The 14,235-nt window shown below is 37.8% G+C and overlaps 1 long non-coding RNA gene across 1 annotated transcript; it reads right to left on the bottom strand.

The window, feature by feature from the left end:
- Positions 1-524: 524 nt before the first annotated feature.
- Positions 525-13,934, bottom strand: LOC135157477 (uncharacterized). Its single transcript, XR_010296470.1, has 3 exons — positions 13,787-13,934; positions 5,088-5,271; positions 525-4,013 (listed from the first exon to the last, which is right to left on the bottom strand). It is a non-coding gene; the product is annotated as an uncharacterized LOC135157477 (long non-coding RNA).
- Positions 13,935-14,235: the final 301 nt, after the last annotated feature.

Raw genomic sequence — 14,235 nt, 5'->3', positions numbered from 1 at the left:
ATGAATATTCATGATGCGATTTCCTTTTTCGTGATTTTTCTTCACAAATTTTTGTCCATTTCCTCTTCATAATGACATTTCTTGAAGCAATTTTCTAGGGATATGGTCTGATTGTAATATTCTTCATTTTCTATATAACTTCGTCTTCGTAGAAATATCAAAAAGTGTAATTTTATACGATTTTTCCTACAGTTCACAATCCCCATAGGCGCGCGTGTATCGTAGGGACAACCGGTGAATCGACGGAGTGCTCTTCATCGAAATACTACGTTGGTTGGTCCCCGGAAGTGGCGGGCGGAATTTAGCCCGAATCCTCGATGGAAGTCGATCAAGTGCATATGAGCTGAGAGAGTGAAATATCAGTGTACTTGTACAGGCCCTTCTACTTTTTATAAATATTTCTTGTTGCTTTTTTTGTTAAGTTAATTTTTCCTGGTGTAGAGATAAGTTTCAGTTCTAATAATGCACTTCAAATACATTTTGGAGTGTCTGTTTGAGGCGTTTGGGGCGATTTCACCCTGCCCTGATAGCAGAAACTGGTAAAAATGACGTCATAATTACGTCAGTTTAACGACGAGTGTCACGTCATTTTGACGTCGTAACATGACGTCTTATTGACGGGATCTTGCACCCGCGAATAACGTCATTATGACGTCGTATATTGACGTCATTATGACGTCTCCAAGAGTGACTACGACGTCTTAATGACGTCTTAGCAACGTTTTTACAACGTTTTCCTGACCAGTATCAAGGGTCAGATTGACGTCGTGTATTGACGTGATTATGACGTCTTCGAGAGTCAACAACGACGTCTTAATGACATCCGTGCAACGTGTTCCTGACCGGTTTTAGACGTCATATTGATGTAATTATGACGTCTTTAAAAGTCATCTACGACGTCTTAATGACAACTTTGCGACGTATTCCTGACCAGTTTCAGACGTCATATTGATGTAATTATGACGTCTTTATAAGTCAACTACGACGTCTGAATGACGACTTTGCAACATATTGCTGACTAGTAATAGACGTCATATTGACGTCGCATATTGAAATGAATATGACGTCTTTTGGAGTCAACTATGATATCTTAACGTATTCTGACGTGATAATGACCTAAACATTAAATTCTACATGCAATGTACATACACACATCACTTCAAAGACCTTGTCATTGAGGATTATCTATATTTGGTGAATACTGAGGTGGTCTGACAATGTCCAGCATTCCCAGTAACAATATAATGATCCTCCATGCCAGGGCCTTGCATAACTTGTCTCGGTCTCAAGAACATGACCCCCCCCCCTCGAAAAAGAATATATACAAAAATGGAAAACGAAATCAAATACATGTACGCATTTCAATTACGAAATCGTGGCAAATATTCTATTAATAAATAAAAGTTGCATAACATATTACCAGCAAAAAAAAAAGGAATACAAAATGTTGAAAACTCTAAATAGATTGAAAAAAAAACCCACTTTTCTATGAAAATGCAGTATTAATAATTAGGGTCAAAGGAATGAAATTACAATGTTTGTTATACCAATACATACAATTGTACATGTATAAATACATGTACACATTAATACATAACAGAGGCATAATGATCTCCAAGAATAAAGCTTTTTCGTTGAAATTGTAATCAAATATACCTTCAACTTTAGACAACTATGTAATGTAGGTAAAAATATACTGTATGTAAAAAAAAAATACCCGAGTTGGAATAGTTTCAGGATTTATGGAAGCTCGCATTTGGGTGAAAGAATCATACATGTACATTAATTCTTATGAAATGTTTGGGTTGTATTACACTATCACTTAGGGCCAGGGGTAAAAGACAGTAGTTGCAGCAAACAATTATTTCTTCGGAAAGTCTTTTAAATTAAGGTTAATTGTCAAAATATTGTACATAATCTAGATCTGGGCCCTGTCTTACAAAGAGTTACGATTGATCCGATCAATCATAACTCTATGGAAATCCATCAGTGTCATCATTTTTTTCTACGAAAAATTTGCACAATGTCCTTTGTATGCAAAGAGAAACGCAGCGAATTTTTGAGAAAACAATGAATGCATGAACATACATCATAGCTAGAAAATATTTTGAACAAACATGCTTAATAAATGTTAACGTTGCTGACCGTCCATAGTTGCGATTGATCGGATCAATCATAACTCTTTGTAAGACGGGGCCCTGGTAAATTAATGTAAACTTGTATCTTTGTAAAATCATGAATTTTGATCTTAAAATCAATCATTCTGATGATCACTAACACAGAAAAGCATATGTGGGACAGGACAGTGTATTATGATTGATTTGAAAAATACCAGACGTTTGATAGAATTACATGCTTATTTTGCTCATTTCTCAGCAATTACACATTTTCTTCCCGAGCTTTTTGGCACACATCTTTTATATATACATACACTTTGCTGGTAATTCTGTTGGATTCTGTTCGAACTCATTTTAAGATAGTTACTACTAGAGGTGCGCTATTAACTTAAGGCAACTATGTAATGTAGGAAAAAATATACTGTATGTAAAAAAAAATTACCTGAGTTGCAAAGTTTTCAGGATTTATGGAAGCTTGCATTTGGGTGAAAGAATCATGCATCAATAAGTCTGATGAAAATAGTTTGTGGAACTGTTGTATTACACTATCACTTAGAAAGAAAAGACAGTAGTTGCAGCAAACAATTATTTCTTGAGAAAATCTATAAAATCAAAGTTAATTGTCAATATATTGTACATAATCTACATCTGGTACATTAATGTAAACTTGTATCTTTGTAAAATCATGAATTTTTAAACTTAAAATCGATAATTCTGATGATCGCTGTAAACACAGAAAAGCATATGTGGGACAGTGTATTATAATCGATTCGAAAAATACCTGACATTTGATAGAATTACATGCTTATTTTGCTCATTTCTCAGCAATTACGCATTTTCTTCCCTACATTTAGCTACGTAGGCTTTTTATGTGAGCCGAGAGATTTCATACCAGATTTCCTTAGCTTGATAAAGTTCTTATGATAGTCTGTGTATCAGCATAGTCTGTGTTCAGTGTTTTGAACCCACTGGAGATTGTGCATCATATCTTTATGTATGGAAGTCATTTTGCATCTGCGGTCTCCATGGTTTTTTCAGGATCTATGTGTTGACTAGACCAGTCCCATATTGATATTTCGTGCTGTGTCACTTTGGAAGGCCGTCTCTAATTGGTTGACTGGTGAGTTGGCAGATGCACAGCCCATCCCACTTTTCAATTATATCATTACGTAATCTCTAACATGTCTAAGATATCCACCAGATCAAGAGGCCGCTTGCACTCGGCTAACGCATGTACACAATCCTCTGCTTCATCATTAACTGGATGTAAACAAAGCCCAGCATACCTAGATCATATTGATACAGTCGTTCAAAGAGCGGTGGCCGTGGCAATGGAACGCGAGAGACAAAAACTCAATGATGACATGGATAAGCACGAAAATAAATTGCGTGAAATTCTTGATGAAAAGCTCACTAGTCTACACGTTCTTGAAATATCTATCGATACTAAATTGAAGCAACTCCGTGATTTTGAAAAATCGGTTTCTGATAACATGACTAACACCATAATGCTTTGTCAAATAGGCTTGACCACATCGAGCAGTACTCCTGTCGCAATAATATCCGTATCCGTATGAGATTGTTCGAAATGTAGCAAAGCAGATTGGTATCGATCTTACTCCATGTGACATTGATCGATCCCATCACCTTTGCCGACCAACTAGCAGTCATGATGTTCAACCCAAAGGATCATACCCCGGCGTGGCCCTGTAATGCCAATTTAGCAGCTCCACCAATCAATGTGAAATTCACTTCATACAGGCCGAAACAAACGATGATGAAAAATAGAGGAAAATGAAAATGCTCAGGAACAGATGACTGGGTGCAGGCAGGCAAGGCAGTTCAGGTGGGATGAAAATTTATTGGCAGGACACCTTCCGTTTCAAATTACAGCATCTGCAAAAATAACAGAAGAGGAGAAACATAAAAACTTTTTCTACATAAACTATTTATTAATCTTCATTAAAAACTAGATGGTTTCAATATTAAGTTCCAATTTATTTTAAATGATTAAAAAACGATGTGGGGTTTGTTACATATTTTATACTTCAAATATTAACATGTTAAGTCAAGTCGGGGGGGGGCATGATGCCCTCAAGACCTTTAACCATCTCTGTATAAGGAAGGATTTTTGAATCAATTTATTTGACACATAAAACATACTATTTTTTTATAATTACAATTTTAATTCATGCCTTTTTTATGTGTTTTAAATGGTTATGGGGTAACCAGGACTGTCAGGACCGAGAATTCGAACTTCGAGGCTGAAATACAGCCATTCCCTATGCCTGATTTGGCTTAAATTCAGGTCAAGGATCAATTAAATATATATTTTGCAAAAAAAATCTGACAAATTTTGAGGTGGAATTAGTTTTCTGGCATCGCGAGATCGACCAATGCAAAATTTTATTAGCGCCAATTTACCATCTAAACTTGTCATTGAAATTAGAACGTCCAAACCGATCTAGTACCAGTACTAGCACAATGAATCAATCAGCTATGCATGTGCACCAATTCTGTATTTCTTGCATACGTACGTCACTCGAGTTAAAGTTCATGTCATTGCGTTATATAGCGTGGGAATTGTAAGAAAGTGATCCTTCAAAATTTTTACCTTCCAACAATTAACATTTTTTAAGCCTTTGTATGCATTTAGAGTACAAAAGCTTACAAATTGGACAAATTAAATATTTGCCCCAAAATTATTGTGGGAAGGGTGGATTTTCTAGGGAAATCCATCTTAGTGTATAAAGTTCTACAGGCAACAGAGACTTGTCTAGGCTCCGTGAATGAAAATACAATGAAAAAATATCACAGAGTCCTCGAAGTACAGTCAGGACCATTAACAGGTTATAAGGTGCCCCGAGTTTGTGCACACCCAAATCTGCGTGATTCTGATAATAGAGATTCCCAATGATCCCCCCCCCCCCCAAAAAAAGGCTTTACATCTGAAATAGCCTTCTAACTTACCTACTGCCCGATGCCTCCTATCATGTAGGGCAGCAACGAAGGATCTCCACTCCTGGCATCCAGCGATTCTGGGCCTTCTTCTGGAAACTCCCCCAGGCCAGGTCATATTCACTGACTTCATCACCTCCTCAACTCCTCATGTGTGACACCGAGACAGGTGGTTTTGTGTCTCCCTCTCTTTCTCCTGAAATGTCAAACAGATCTATTCATTAAAAATCTTACTCAAAATGGTGCTTTTGGTAGAAAAATAATGAATATAGGGCATTTCATGTGACGGCCTTTATAACCCTTATTAAACTGGGGGGGGGGGTCAATTTGACCCCCCCCCCCTCAACAAATTTCATCACTACGCTGTCGTGCAAAAAATTTTGATCGCGCCGCTCACTGACTTTTTACTTTCAAGTCTCGCGCAAATTTTGAGACCAAATTTGTGACGCCCGGGTACGCGGTTACGACATTACGCAACATTATGTAAGTGCATGTCAGACCCAAAATTGCTCATGAACATGATTTCATGTACAAATCCAATGCAAATTGTGTATTTAGCCAAAATTCATAAATTTATCATTATTTCTACTTTTAGTGATTAAACTTAATTAATTTTGCCTTGTTTATGATTAGAATTAAGTCTAGAACGATTTCCATCGAAAATACAATAAAAAACAAAATGTAAAAAAACAAATAAATAGCCTACATGATTAAAAAAAAAAAAAATAGGCCTACATAAGAAATCGGTCTTGGTACCAGATTTTTTTTCATTCACAATTGTTAGGAATGCTATAAATAATATTTTCACCCAAAAAATAGCATTCTAGCTTTATTTAGTGAATCAGAGCAAAAAGTATGATTTCATGAATAAATTAGCATAATTAATTCATATAGGCCTAAAATAAAAAAATATGAATTCAGTGAAATTTACCAATGCAACTACGTAGATTACGTCATTCTCTACCATCATGCAAATTTTCGTTGTGATCGTGCAATCCACGGCCGAGATCTTATAAGGGGGGGGGGGCAATAATAGTACCCCCCCCCCCCCCGGGAATGACAAGAATCAAAATACCCCGGTAGATTTAGGATTAAAAAAATTGTCAGTACAGTATATCATCGAGGATCTACATAGTACATGTAGATCTGGTACAGTTACATAAACTGAACTTTGTGAAATCTTGAAATCTACACTGAAAAATGTTCAAACTGAAGATCACTGTTGTAAAAACTGTATATGTTGTGGTGGGTTAGCGATGGCACAGACATATACAATACGATGCGATGGCACGAGTGGTTGGTTAATTACAAGTACAACACTGACAAGTATTAGGACTCACTAATTACGAATGGGTTAATTACCGACGGTACAAGACAGTGACAACAACTAATACTTACCTGACACTTGTACAGACGATTCCACACGGTAGATAAACACTAACAGGTATACTATATCAGACTTCTATACAGCTAGGTTGCAGACCATGGCGCCGAGTGGGGAGCTACTGGGATGTCCTCACTCGATGGCGTCTCGGGGTCTTCTCTCTGTGGTGTCTCGTCTGGATCTAATCTCTTGCACCAGCTTGTGTACGTGCTGTGCAACGCACGTACACGTAGCATGCGAAGGAGCATATAAAGGCTCCTCCAATCAGGACGCTCCTCGCATGCACACAGCACACACACAGACTTAACATACATGAACATAGGTCAATACATAGACTAATACATATACAGGTACATGGCAAATTTACTACATTCCTCCCGGTTCCATCAGATTGCGACATATATTGACAAATCCATGAATTGGCTATATTGTGCAATCTCAATAGATATAAACAGATATGAAGAACTCTGACAGAAGAATGTAATATATGCCTAGGCTATATGATTAAAACTGATTAAATATATGACATCAATAAAATACCTCAAATACACAAAAAGTGTGATCTGAGGATATGAACTATTCTTAACTTGTTCATTAAAAAGATTGCTGGTCCAGCAAAATGAAACATCTCATCACTTGAGACCAGCAAATATACACTTGGAGAAACAAGAACAAGTTAATGGTAAGTATTAATCTGGCCAGGCTGGCCCAGTCTTGTCTATGTATTGATACAAAGGTTATCTTCTCATTTATTTACAGTTACTTCATCTACACTTAAGATATCTACATGTGTTATTGCTAAACGTTCTGGACAGTTCCTCTTGAAGTGTCCAGATTTGTTACATGCAAAACAAACATCACGACAAGACAACTTGGATTCAGTGTCTTCTGTCGAAGGAGAATCTGTATGCCTATTCAGCTCTGGGACAGCAGTTACCGATCCCTGGACTGAGGACTGGAAGGACTTCATCTGTGCCCCTGGAGCAGATTGAATATCAACCTTCTTCTCCAGATTGGGCACTCGGTCCTCCAGACTGTTCTGACCGGAGGACTGCTGAGCATTAGAGGCATGCCCGGAAACACCCATACGGTTAACTCTGGGATCCTCCTCGACAGTATCGTAAGACCTTTGTCTTGCATACGTTAGCCGATGCTGAAACCACCGAACTAAGTAAATGGCATCATCGAGATTCCGAGGACGTGATTTGATAGCGTATTTTCCCGCTTCATGGTCTAATAAACCCTGACAAAACTTTTGCACTATTTGCCTCTCAAAAATCTCCTCAGGCAATCCGTCAAAGACGCGTGAAGCGTAGGATAGGACACGGTCGGCCCATTCCCCCTTTGTTTCGGTTGTTGCCTGCTGCGCAAAATCAAATTGCAATTGTGCGACAGGAAATTCTTTGGAAGCAAATCTTTGCTCAAGCTTCTTGATAACATCTGTATAGGGAATGTTTAGCTTGGAAGAAACAATAATTGATGCAAAATATTTGATTGCGCTTCCCTCAAGACAAAAGCAAAGTTCATTGAGCTGTTGGGCTTGACCCCAACCTCGATCTTCCGAATAAAGCTGGAAATTACGTATAAAAGTGTGCCAACATCCTCTACCATCGAAGGTCACGTACTTGGGCAACGAGGACACTCGCGGACCAGTACACCCATGAGAATAAGATCTCAGGGCATCGCAACCTCGATCTAAGGACGGAAGCCTTGAATCTAGAGTAGATGAATGCCGAGATGATTTCAGTTCTTCTGACAATGATTTCATTTGAACAGCCATACAGTGCATCATCATTGCTATATAAGCATCATCTTTGGAATGATCATTAGAAGTATGACAGGAAGATTGTGGATAAGAATCATGTTTATTTGTACCCTGAACCCTGCTGTTTGATCTGGGTTCACATTGAGTATAAGATGAATGTAAATGTTTGGAATCCTCACTAGTATAGGGAGTACCAGGAGCATATCTAGAGTGATCAGTATATTGTGAATGATATCTATCCTGATCAACCTTGGAAGAACCATATGAAATATGACCAAAATTCCTTGAACAATCTTCATGATGATCAGTCATAGAATGATAAGATGCATCAGTACTCAAATTATCAGCCTGAGGCTTTCTACCAGTATTGGGTTCAGCATATTTATATTGGCATTTATCAGCACATTTATATACAAGATCTGTTAAATCGAGATCAGATAAATAATGTATCCTTGAACAATCAAACCTCTCATAAACAAATTCATCTACAAAATTTCTTGGATAACCAAGCTTGTACAGATTATTTGCCAGTGAATACTCATATAAGTATCCCCTACTAGTATTACGACTGTCTATAATGTCTTCAACTAATCCTTGTCTTGCTCTGGCGATTTCACTTTGCATCATTATGAATTCCAGATAAATTCAGGAAAGTATTATTGATGATCACCTTGGTGATTCAAAGGCATATTCTTAAACATATTTTAAATGATACTTTCATTTATTCAATGATCTACAGTGTATTAAACTTAGCAGAATAAAGCTTGCAGATCAGTGAAATAACTTAACTAGGTTTGTTTATACTTGTGTCACTGAACACACTTACTGCCAAGGAAAGAGTAAAATATTGCAATACTTGTACTGCTAAGAACAAGCGTCTGAATATTAAATGTACACACTCCACTCCTGTAGCAATGGATGTATTCAGTGAAAGTATATTTACAAATTACAGTGCAGCTTCAAGTTTCAGAAACTACACTTGTAGAATAGAATATCAAACTTCTACTACTCTGAGTAATCGCAGAAGTGTCAATAAGTTTTACTTACTCTACGACTATTAAAAGAACCTAACAAGGATTCAACTTATCGAAGCCTCAACGATTACAGGAGTAGCATTCAATAATAATTGTTTATTCCTAATGAATGCAATATATAAATAAATGTCAAACACACGTTTATCCTACATCCGATTTTCTTTATTTTGTCTTTTGAATGTGGATAAGCCACCAACCAAAAAAATGAAAGTGAATGGCAACGAGCCTAAAAATGACTACTATTTAGAAATCAACTGGCGCAAAATGACAGCAGTGAATTTTGTACTTCACTGATGAATGTGATTCTTGAGCCTGAATAGAAATTTGCAAATTTTCAGCGCAAGAATGATGCTCCAAATATACAAGAGCAACTATATGAAAAAAATAATTTAAAAGAATGTTGATATCAATTATTCTGATATCAAAGATCAATAGTATCTGTACTTTTCACTTAAAATCAGAATCAAGAGTTGATTGAATTAAAATAAGTATTTTCAAGAACCTTATTAAAATTTATTCAGAACCTTTTTACCTTTACTTGAGAACAATCTTTCTTTTAAAAATATAGAAATTAAATCTCTCATATAGGAATTAAATTTACAAGCAAGAATTATTCCAAAGAAAAATTCCTGATTTAACAATGCTTGTTAAAAATTATCAACTAAGAAAAATCTAAATTTCAAACAGACAGAAAGACAATCCAGGATTACCTCCAAGAAAAATTTCCTACAAAGAACTAAGGGCCTGAAATTAAATTCCAAGTCCTCGTTCAAACAAGTGTACACCGAGTCAAAAGGCAAAGCAAAACAATTGCACTTGTTGGCTCCAGGTATACACGGTCAGGAAATTACAAACGCCTGAGAGATTAACAAGATTATCTGCAAAGGAAAAATCCCTAACTATTTGAAATCAAATTCTCACTATGGGATTCTTCTGATCCAAAGTATTTTTATGGTTAAATTCGAGCTAGTTTTCGTTACGAAAATCAGAAGTGTCACAAAGATCTGAAATATATTTTAGGTAAAAAACCAATTCACAGCTCTAACTCAGCTGATAAGCTCAAATTCAAGAGGTTAAAAGAATTCAAATAAATTATTTTCATTCCCAGTAAGAGTCGAATTGATCTCAAACAATGCAAATACTAGTGCTGCCTACAGCATAGCACAACACCTACACGTGAGATAGGCACACGCTATTGCCGTTGGCTGGTGGAGAGTACTTAGTACTTGATCGACACCGTCACCGGACGAAGCTAAAAAAAGTACAAACGAGAATATGGCAATATGGGAACAAGGAACTTAGCTCAATTCACGTAAATATTGAGTCAAGAGACAATTGGCAGCTAAATTCAGCAAATTGTCAGTAAAATCTGACGAAGAGGAAACTCGTTCAAAATTTGCCTTCACGGCGACGATAGCCGGTTCGTGAACGTTATCCCTGCCTGGAGTTACGGACCAGACAGAGAGGTGCGTTGCGCTGGGGTTGGTTGAAAACCGCGCGACGTTGGATCTAAAATTAACTAATAAAGAACGATCAAATTACAAAATCAACTTCTACGAGTTCCTACTTAGAACTAATCGTTAGAATAAATCAACAGTCAATCACGATAATCGTATAAAATCAGAATTTTGCAAATTCTAACTCTGATCGACTGTTGTGTTTACAACGAGAATCTCTCGATCAAGTGAAAAAATATAAAAGTCACGTGATCGACAGTGATGACTCAATATACGCCGAGCGAGGCGATCGAGGGTAGATTGTCAATTTTTGGTAAAAAACAATCTATTACCTCTTGACTTGCGAATCAATGGAAATCAAAATCAGCACATAGAGTTACCAATAGTGATGATTCAATTAATTTCGAATCAAAACGACATATAAACATGTAACATGAAGAACATAGAGAATAATTTATCTAAGTTATCAAGAAATAAATAGCCTACCGGTTTCTCTGCAAAACTACACAATTTCAAAAAATTATGGAGCCTACACCCAACCAGCCCAAACTACTAATTATTTGATATGGAAGATAAAAGTATTCAGACTTCTCTTTCCCAGTCCCAACGGGTCTGACACTGGTATTGACAGAAGTCTATTCACATAAATATTTCAGACGTCTATATTTTTTCCAGTCCCAACGGGTCTGACACTGGAATTATTATACAGAAGTCTATATTCACACACAATTCAGACGTCTATTTTTTCCAGTCCCAACGGGTCTGACACTGGAACTATTTATAGAAGTCTATTATATTCACACACAAATCTACCGAGTGGGTGAACAATTAGCAACAATGAGTAACAATAACTTTTAGATTGAATTTAAGACAATGACAATCACAGTTATTAAAGAGAAACAATCACAATATCAGATGTGATGAATGAAATGCTTTAAAGAAAATTCACAAGATGTGTATTGATTAAGAACAAAATTCAAGAGTATATTTTCAAGTTACAGGTAAGATCCGAAGCTCAGAAAACCCACCTATTTTCTAGTAACAGGTAAGATCTGAAATTCAGAAAACCCACCTCTAACGTACCACCGACACAAGTGTAATTTCGAGCTGGGTAAAAATTTGAAGTAAATTCAGACTTTTACTCAACTCGGCAACTAGGAGTATTGGAACTTCTAACACTCTTTCTGCCACTCAATGTGTACAGAACTGGCTGTAAAAAACACTTGCCAAATGTCGATAGAAAATATATACTGGAAAATAGAAATGTATGAACAGCAACTCTACGCCCTCAAAATATTTGTGCACTGCTCGATATGCAAGAATATGAAATTCTAGGAAACTCTTACCAACTGGAATAATTACTGAGGATCGAAAGAGAATTTCAAGTTCAAATTAACTTTTCCAATGCAATAAATCCACCAAATACTCACACCCGACCTTTTTTTTTTTTTTTTTTTTTTTGAATGGTGTGGTGTGAACGTTCCGAATTCGGAAGAAATCTTAAAGACAATGGCGGACTAAAAATATCCAAGCCTAGATGCAGATTTCAAACAATTCACAAACAAAAGCAACAAGATGGTAAGCGACGCAAAAATATGCAAGGAACGAAATTCCCCGCGACGGCGAGCCAAACAATAGAAGAGACTCGCGAAGAATGCGATAAGAAATGCAAGTGCAACCAAACAATGAAGGGCGTGTGCACCGTGTGCACAGAGAATAACACGTGCGTTGCAATGAAAATGCAACGTAGTGGGCATGAAATAATTCCCTAGATATGGAAAATATATATCAAAATCCACTTGTAACAAACAAGAAATGATATCATGTACGGAAAAATGGTAAAACTAAAGATGTGTGCGAGATGCATGCGAATCCACGCAATCACGGCACGCAAATTTATAATTCTCGGTAGAGAGCGGAAAACTTCTCACTCACTCCCCGTTCGTTATTCACTTCAAAATTCCTCACAAATCAATGTCATGAGCAGATATGAAATATGAACGGACATGAAATGATGAAAACAAAAATGACAGGCGCACAGGACGATCCGAAAACTCGCAACGCCAATGTTGTAAAAACTAAATGTTGTGGTGTTAGGGTGTGTTAATGATGGCCAGGACTGATGATGGCACAGACACGTACGATAATATGGGCGAGTGGTCGATTACTTACAAGTACAACACTGACAATGGTTACGACTCACTAATACACATATGGGTTACTTCGACGGTACGGGACAGGGCGTGACAACAACTAATACTTACCCGACACTTGTACAGACGATTCCACACGGTAGATAACAGGTATACTATATCAGACTTCTAACTTAGACCATGGCGCCGGGTGGGGATGCAGCTGGGTTGCGTGCGTCCACACTCGTTGGCGTCTCGGGGGTCTTCTCTCTCTGGTGTCTAGTCTGGATCTAATCTCTCAGCACCAGCTTGTGTACGTGCTGTGCAACGCACACACGTAGCAGGCGTAGGAGCATATAAAGGCTCCTCCAATCAGGAGCGCTCCTCGCATACACACAGCACATACACAGACTTAATATACATGAACATAGATCAATACATATATACTAATACACAGACTAATACATATATGGTACTACAGGTACATGGCAAATTTACTACATCACCAACACAGATAAGAGCACGTGGGACAGTTATTATTGCTCTGATTAATGTCGGCCCGACGCTTGCCTTGGCTCGAGTTGACCCGAATCCTGTGCTTTTTTTGCTTATTTCGCAGCAATTACACAATTTCTTCCAGAATCCTTTGGCACATACGGTATATTATTTATAAATATAGACAGACACTTTGGTGGTCATTTCATTGGATTCTGTACGAACTCATTTTGATATCGTTACCACAACTGGCATTTACCTGTTAAAGTGTGCACTGTGTCTGTGCAGACTTGGGCCCTGAGCCCACCAGCGCAGCCTGTCCTATTCAGCATGCCGGCGCTCGGGCCAGCCACCCCGGCCGGGCAGTGTCAGTGCACGAAATCTAAAGCCAAAGGCAAGCCGCGCTCCGAAAAGAAAATCTTAGAAGATGGTTATCTAACTTACTGTTTGGTCTCCTGCGAATGCCTTCGAAGTCGTTATCCAAATCTGAACCGTGTTCTTAAAGTAGTAGAACTATTATTAACGGCCATCTTCGTCGCACTTAATTCTCGATCCAAAATAAGGCTGCAACATTTAACGGCGAAAAACGAGCGCATTCCTTTTTCAAATTAAATAGTTGCGACTGCGCCAGTTGCATGCAGTGCAGCGCGCATGCGCAGGCTCGACGCCCGGCGGCGAATTAATTCTGCGGATCATGAATTTTTTATAGGGGGTGAGCCCGGGGGGCGTGCATGGGGGGGGGGGTGAGCTAACTAGATAGGGGGTTTGCATGACACCGGGGCATGACACCACTTGCGAAAAAAAAGTTTTAAAATAGATACAAACTTCTTTGACATATAAAGCTTCCTCTTGTTTGGTTTGGTTGGCAACCAGTTAAGAAATGATTATTTTTG

This window comes from Lytechinus pictus, chromosome 18 (genome assembly GCF_037042905.1).
Source record: "Lytechinus pictus isolate F3 Inbred chromosome 18, Lp3.0, whole genome shotgun sequence".
NCBI lineage: Eukaryota > Metazoa > Echinodermata > Echinoidea > Temnopleuroida > Toxopneustidae > Lytechinus > Lytechinus pictus.
This window is presented reverse-complemented; position numbering and strand designations above follow the sequence as displayed.